This window comes from Mastomys coucha, unplaced genomic scaffold (genome assembly GCF_008632895.1).
Source record: "Mastomys coucha isolate ucsf_1 unplaced genomic scaffold, UCSF_Mcou_1 pScaffold3, whole genome shotgun sequence".
Classification (NCBI taxonomy): Eukaryota; Metazoa; Chordata; class Mammalia; order Rodentia; family Muridae; genus Mastomys; species Mastomys coucha.
Genome location: NW_022196909.1, coordinates 57,820,895 through 57,829,049, shown reverse-complemented (window position 1 = coordinate 57,829,049; position 8,155 = coordinate 57,820,895). Strand labels below are relative to the sequence as shown.

Here is an 8,155-nt window from a genome sequence, read left to right as displayed (position 1 = left end):
AAAAAAAAAGAAAGAAAAAGAAAAAGAAAAAGAAAAAAAAAGAAACAAATTTGAAAAAAAAGATTCATAACACTAGCAAAATCATATGAAGCAGCAACAAAAAAAAAATTGTATGGTTGGAAGTCATCACAACATGATGAACTGTATTAAAGGATCACAGCAATAGGAAGGTTGAAAACCAGTATGGTGGAGAATCTGACTGTAGCTTCAACACACCTTTCCGTAGACTCCAAGTCATTTCTAAATCACTTGAGTACAGCCTAAGTGCCATGAAAACAGACTTGGCATTATATTGCTTAGGAAATGATGACAAAAATATGTCTGAGTGTGTTCAGAACAAATACATATTTCTCATCCACACTGATTGAATTAATGACACACATACACACACACACACACACACACACACACACATATATATATATATATATATAAATTTTCCTGAATTGTACTCTTTGGATTTGGGTATCTGCTCCTAAGTGTGTAGTGTATATGTGGTATGTGTGTGGTGTGTGGTGTGTGGTATGGCAGGTGGTCTATGTATATGTGTACTGTGTGTAGTATGTATATATATATATATATATATATATATATACATATATATATGCGTGTGTGTGTGGTGTATGTAGGAGTGGATATGTGGTATGTGTGTGCGTGTGTGGTATGTGGTGTGTATTATGTGGGGGTATGTATGTGTATGTATGGTATGTGTGTATGGTATGTGTCTGCTATGTGTATGGTGTGTGTGGGGGTGTGTGTGTGTGTGTTTGTGTGTGTGTGTGTGGTGGGAGGTGTATGGGGTATGTGTAGGTGTGGTATGTATGGGAATGTGTAAATATGTGTGGTGTGTGTCTGGTATGTGGTGTATGTGTGTATGTGTGTGTGTGTGTGTGTGTGTGTTCTATTTTCTCCTCTGTTACTACGCTAACATGCCCTGACAGAAAGCAACTGAGGGGAGGCCTTTCAGAAAGTTCCCCAGCTGAGGCTCCCTATCCAGGTGATTCTGTGTTATGTAACTTGACAGTAAACCGTAAGCAGCACTCAGATGTCTGAATCTGCGTCTCACAGGCCTGTCTCATCCTCACTGTGAAGCAATGGCTGAGTGTGAACACCTGATCCTCCTGCCTCTGCTTCTGAACATCCAAGATTACAGATGTGCATCACCACACCATGATTACCTTGGATATTTTCCTTTGTTTATCTCATTTCAGTCTTACTGTTAACTTGTCAAGCATGACTAAGCTACTATCTCAATGCCTTTATGGAATACAGCCATATAGTGAGGAGAGGTGGGGCTCTCTCTCTCTCCTTATTTTTCTCCAATTCTGGGAAGACTGTTTTCCTTTAATTTCCTAGGTATTGTTTTGCTTGTGGCTTGCAATCCTGGATCTGACCGTCTCTGTGCATGTGTGTACCATCTGGCCCCTCTCTGTGTGCCAAGCACTATTCCTAAACAAGAGGCCTTCTTACAATTCCCCACAACTCCCCACTCTCTCCTGCTAAAACCTTTTTCTCCCATGTGTAGCCTGAGGCTGTGAACCCAGCCCTGAAAGCCTGGGTGACAGCTCTGGGCATCATAAGGAAGTCTTCTCTCCTAGTTCCTTATTCCCCTTCCTCCTACTCCGACTGCCTCTTGGGATTTTCCAGAAATAGTTGTCAGTGATGCGTGGTCAAGGCTTGTGTTGGTTAGTAGGCTGATCATGAATAGGTGCACCAGAGGGAAAGGGCGAAAATAGAAGAGGGGCATTGTGGTGCTCTTAGACGGGTCCAGCCTAGCTGTGGATATTATTAAAGGACACTAACGATTAAATATCCAGGTGTATGTACTTCTGGAAGATTTCTAGACTAGGGAGATAATCTATGCCCCTAGCCTGGTTCTATGAAAGGCGTCCTGCTAGCCTGGTTCTATGAAAGGCGTCCTGCTTCAGGTTCTGGTACCTGTATAAGTCGCCATTCCCATTATTGTGACCAAATATCAGACAAAAGCAACTTGAGTAAGGGAGGATTCGTTTTGACTCCTGGCTTGAAGTTACAGTCCATCATGCAAGCCGGCATGGTAGCAGGGCTGTAGTGACAGTTTTAGCTAAACCACTTGGGCACACTGGTGCACCATTCCTGGGGCTATCTGGATTCTCAAATGAAAGATACACACACACACACACACACACACACACACACACTTGCACTTGCACTTGTGCCAGTTAATTTCAATATGCCTTGACTAGCTCAAAGGCTGGGAAGTTCAAATTCTCCACCCAGCTAGCATACACTTCCCTCCAGTATTCCTGGCTCAACATCTTCTAACTCTATGTTTTAGCTTTGCTACTATTACCTTCTAGGCAGTCCCTCTCACGGGGTCATTTTCCCTTTCCACTTACATTTAGGATGAATTTTTTTCTGCAGCTCTAAATCTAATCTGTCTCCCTCCAAGACATAGTGATTTCTCCCTTCTTCTCTTCCAGTTCCTAAACTGCACAAATCTAAAAGTTCCCCCCCTCTCTCTCCACCCTGCTATTGGGTCTTTATTTTATCAATCAAAAACCAACTGGGGACAAGGACCTTCAGCCTTTGGACACACAGATTCCCTATTCATTCAAAGCATTAGAACCAATCCCCAACACAGGGCGGCTTGAGTTTGCTGGTCGAGTTATAGCCACAGATAAGAGGCAGAGAAAGCTGCATGCTTCATTCAGTCTGGGATGCCAGTCCATAGAATAGTGCCATCCACATTAAGGCTCTTCAACCTGATTTAACCTAATTTAGAAACTCCCTCATAGATACTAGATTGTTGAACCTTTCAAGTTCACATCAATATTAACCAAATAATTCAAGCAGTGCCAAAGCTTGAACTAATCATTTTCTGCTCTCTGGTTCCTTAATGTGTATTGTTTCCTGTGTTATAGAGTTAGATAATTCATTAAAACAAACAAACAAACAAACAACAGCAACAACAAAGGGACCCCAAGGTAGATATATCTAAAATTCAAGTAAGTCACGAATAATGTTTTAGGATAATTTTGTTCTACTCGATACTTGGAATGTTCTTCATTGTCAGGTAATAAGAATTTACCTAAGATTTAAATATAACTGGATATCCTGATTGGGCAACTAGTTAAGAATAGAGAAATGACATCTCCGGGTCTATAGATGACAGGAGGGTCTGCCGGTAAATTGGTTTGCTTCTGGTGTGGAGGGTTACAGCTTGGTGCCTGTGGTATTCTTAGGTTTTCTATGCCTTCATTTATTCACCTTTAAGATAAAAGGGATCAGTATCTAATTCACAGGTTCTTGGGAGAGTCCAATGAGTTACTGCATATAAAATGACCCAAACAGTAACTACTGCCATCCACTCAGATCCACAATATCCTGCGCATTCCTATTTCCTCCGTATTACAGCTTGAGTAACTACTTGCTAGATTGGGTCAGAATTTAAATTCTGAGTCAAATTAAATTGACCTAAGTGATGCTGACAGTTTGACAGCCAGCACCATGGAGATAGATGGCTCTAAGCCTTCAGGAAACAGGAGTGCATTTTTTCCAGTACCTGAATGACCTCACTCAAAGGAGGACCCGAAAAACAAAGTAAAGTGTGTTCACAAACAGGCATTTCCACTGGCCTGACCTCAGGGACCTAGCGGCTACTTACCTGATCGGGCACCTCTGCCAGAGACACGCCCCCTGATCAGGCACCTCTGCCAGGGACACGCCCCCCACCTCCTGCTCCCAGTTAGATCTCCTGCTCATTTCCTATCTGTCTTGTTCGCTCTCTCCCTTTCCCTTTTTTCTGTCTAGTTCACACTCTTCTCTCCTCCTCGTTCTCTCTTGTTCATCTCCCTGTCTCCATCTCTTCCCCATGCCTCACTCAGAGGCCAGTAGGATCCTAAAACCTACAAAAAAGGGCCACCTCAGAATCTTTATGTAATTCCACAAATGAGTTGTACTTGTGACTGGAGCGTGGGTGTTTACATCACATTTCACTCTGGAGGCAGCTAACTACTGGCCAGCAGCTGTGTTGGTATTGCCATCTGTGGAAAAGCTTAACCACTTAATCATAGTGGGGGGTGTGCCCCGCCCACACACACACTTCCTTGAATTCATTCAAGTGAATTCATTTCTGATAATGCTTGTCCTTTACATAACCACAAACAATCATTAAACTTGGCTGTTGTGCCTCTGGAGACGGCGGCACATTGTCTCCCCGTTCTCTCAGATATGTGTTTGGGGACTCTGAATATCAATTGTTTACGTCAACAGTGGTCTCATTGTCCACATGATTGCCGACCTGAAATTGCTCACACAGACACTCTCCAACATTTTAAGCAACAATCCAGTTCTAGGTACCATTGAACTCTAGGCTGTTTTTCTGCCTTCAGTGTTTATGCCTCTTCCTCTACAAATTAGGATGAAGCCCCCCCCCCCCCCCCCCCCCCGTCACAAAATTACAAGCCCACAGGTGCACATGTGGGGATGGAAGAGCAAGGCTCCATGGAGGACTAAGAGAATTGCTGTTCAGTCAGAATTAGGCAGATGTGAACAAACTCAACTTTATGTCACATCTCATTATGTGGGTTTGAGGGGGGAATCTTTGCACTCCCCAGAGTGGTTGCCTTTCTGACAAATTCTTTTGGTTTGTTTTGGTTTGGTTTGTTTTCTGACTAGTAGATGTAATAGAGAGAATGGGGTTGGGGGAGGGGAAATACAAAGAAGGCAAAAAAAAAAAAAAAAAAAAGAAGAAGTTTGGAGAGTTGACCAAATTTAAGAAACAAATTTTCTCTGGAAAAACAATAACTTAAAAGTCTCTAAAATTTTCAGTGGATGTAGACAGTTTGTACAGACACAACAAAAAGGGTTTTATTTGTTTGTGGTTGCTGTTTTGAGATGGGATCTCTTGTAGCTAAGGATAGCCTCCAATTCACTCTGCAGCCAACCCTAGAAATTCTAATTCTCCTGCCTCTACCACCCACATGCTGTGATCACAGACATTTTAATCTGGGTGCAGAGGTGTGGGCATGGTTAGATTAAACTCCAGACCCTACACATGCTATGTCTCTACCAACTGAGCTACACCCCCAGTACCTAGGTCTGCAGAGTAAAAATTTAAATGCATACTTTATTCTTTAACACATAACATGGTTGAAGAGGCCTGGGTGAGTCAAACTAGCCCTTGGACATCCTGCTTATCTGTAAGGTCCTGTGAAGTGTAACCAGCTCTCTAGAGTCAGCATCCAATTTTATTCTACTTAGATCCACCCACTTACATCCCCTCAGATACAGGTCCTATGTGCATACTGTCTGCTTTTCACTATAAAGGACTTCTCTAACTGTTCTTTGATCCATTCATGCCAGTCACCAAACGTAAACCTGAAAGTACAGAAAACGTTCAATGGGCTGGTTTTCTCCTCAAACACTAGTCATTAATTCCTGAGCATCTTTCGAGATGGACTGAGACCTCACTGCAAGCTAAGGTCTTAGTTGGGAATAGAGATGGAATTTTTAACCATTCTAAGTCTTGAAGGGCCCAAAGGATTATTTAGCTCAGTTGCTTCCTCTCCATGGACATCCTACCAATCAGACAAGCTTTCATTCATTCAACCACTCTGAAATGAGGGTTGTCAATTTCCCAAGCACTGTGAAATTCACCGGCTGTTAACATAATTGGATGGACTACCATGCAGTATAGCTCCATTCGTTACGAGAAACTGGCTACTAAGGATATAATCCCATTAACTACCATCCATTATATAATGCATGCATTATAGCTCCATTCATTAAGAGCATCTCAGAAGATGACAAGATGACTCCATGGGCAAAATGCTTACTATGCTAGTGTGAAGACCTGACACTGGATCCCTAGTAAAATTCATGCAAGGTCGTGCATGCCTGTAACTCCAGCACCAGAAGGGTAGAAACAGGAGGACCCCTGAGTTTGCAGGCCACGCTAGCCAATTGGTGAGCTCTAGATTCAGTGAGAGGTCTTTTAAAAAAAAAATTGCAAATGCATATCAATGGTGGAAGACATCAGAACTCAACTTCTGACCTCCATACATGTACACCCCCACAAAACACTTGTGCACATACGTACAACACACACGAGGCAAAAAGAGGAAAAATAACTCCCCTCCCCAGATGCTATGGTGAAACCCACATTCACAAATACCTGGAGGGGGAGGGGCCGATGGATCTCTGTGCCCCAGAACCTAGTTTATGATGCTCTTTTATGTTGCATTGACTGGCTGTACATCTGAGGTCAGGGTGTGCCTCTAGCTAGGCTGAGCTGGTACAAAGCTGGTTTTCTAGCAGTCTGCATGCCCTCTGCCCTTCATTAGACCAGAAAGCACTTCTCCTGTTGCTGCTCATGTCAATCCAATGCAACCACCTGCTCCTTCCTGTGGAGGATACTATTTTACTAGCTCCCTGTCTGTGTTTGGCGTCTTCAAAGAGCATCATCATTCGGGATGGTCCCTTATGCTTAGCTCATCACCCACAGTTTCAACTGGAATCCTAGAAGGGTTTATTTTCCAGAGAAAAACACATCCAGTTTGGTTTCACTGGAAAATGGTCTGAATGCAAGCCTGGTAGCTTGGGGCTCTGCCAATCGTTCATAATGGAAGATTTTTCTCTGGTGTTTTGTACAGTGTGAGTTATCCCAAGCCCTTACAGGAAGATTAATAATTGTGTGGCCACTTTCTTTCTTCCACTCAAGGCTTCAACCTTCTTGGAATCCTCGGGTCGTCCCTATGTCTCATTTCCATCAGTAACATTGTTGATCTATAACAGTCAAAGCCTAGAGAGTCCGAGCTTCCTCACGGTTTGCTTTGCTTTAAAGAAAACTTCACTGAATGGCACTCAGAGAGGCGAAACAAGAGTAACTATCCAGGACTGGGGAGATGTCACGGTAGGTAAAAGTCCTTGCTGCACAAGTATGAGGACCTGAGTTCAAATCCCCAGACCCTCACATAAAAGCTGGATGCATAGCACAGCATCTGTGATCCTGGGACCCCTATGGGGAGATGAGAGGCAGAGATGGGAGAAGTTAGTCTGATATACACAACAGAAAACAACAAGAGGCCCTGCCCCAAACAGGACAGAGAGTAAGGACTGACACCTGAAGCTGCCCTCAGCCTCCTCTCCTGTGTTATGGCATGGGCACACCTGTATTGTACTCTCACATTCAAATACACACATGTACACCCCCACACACACACTCACTCATACATGCATGCAAAAAACCTTCTAATTTACAAAATGTTTCCTTGTATATTGTTTTTTTTTTTTTTTTTTTTTTTTTTTTGGTAACCTTAAGAATTATTTCAATGTACATTTATGGAAAATGAAAAAAAAAAAGTAAACCTGAATTCTATTTAAAACAATGTATCACTACTGGTTTAAACCCCCTTTTCCTTGGACTATAAGTCAGCCAGATGTTAATAACTCAGGAGAGAATTTGATCCCTACCTCTATCCGGTAGAAACAAGGACCCTTGTCAGGGAAAAGGAAGCACAGATATTTTTCAGTAATCACCCTAAGAAATGTGACTGTCTTGCAGGTAGAAGGAGACTCTGATTTACACACACAAGGACAGGAAGCTGGGCCTGCTGGGAAGGAGCTCCATATGGAGCGGGCGCTGCTGAGTCTTCAAGTGGGAACAGATTCGAGCTGCTGCAAATTCCTCCACACTGAAATATTTATTTACTTTCTTTGCTTTGAGACAAGGCCTCTAACTCACACTCCCCTGTCTCTTCAGGAGATTATGGCCTCCTGTCACCATGTCCAACACAACCAATTTGAATGGGAGATCGATTTTAAAAAAGGGTAAAATGGAGGTGACAGCTCATCTCATGCAAACACCCCTAACTCCTTGTCCTGGACAAATGACTAGTATCCTCATCACAATTACCTTAAAGTAAAAACAAGTTTTTCAGTCACATCCTCCAAGGAGTCATTCTAGAAACAGAACGATTGTCAAGTGTAACAGGGAGCCTAAGAACACTAACCACAACCATCCACACTCGGAAGCATTTAAGGCATATAACTCCAGTGCTTGGGATATGAGGGGGAAGGATTGTTGTGAGTTGGAGGCTAGCCTGGTCTACATATGGAGCACACACACGGCATGGGGGGAGGGAGAGAAAGAGAGGATGGGGGGGGAATGAAG

General features: G+C 43.1%; 1 protein-coding gene across 4 annotated transcripts in view; it reads right to left on the bottom strand.

The window, feature by feature from the left end:
• Positions 1 to 8,155, bottom strand: part of Adgrf1 (adhesion G protein-coupled receptor F1) — an 87,922-nt gene that overhangs the window by 43,461 nt on the left and 36,306 nt on the right. The window lies entirely within an intron of this gene.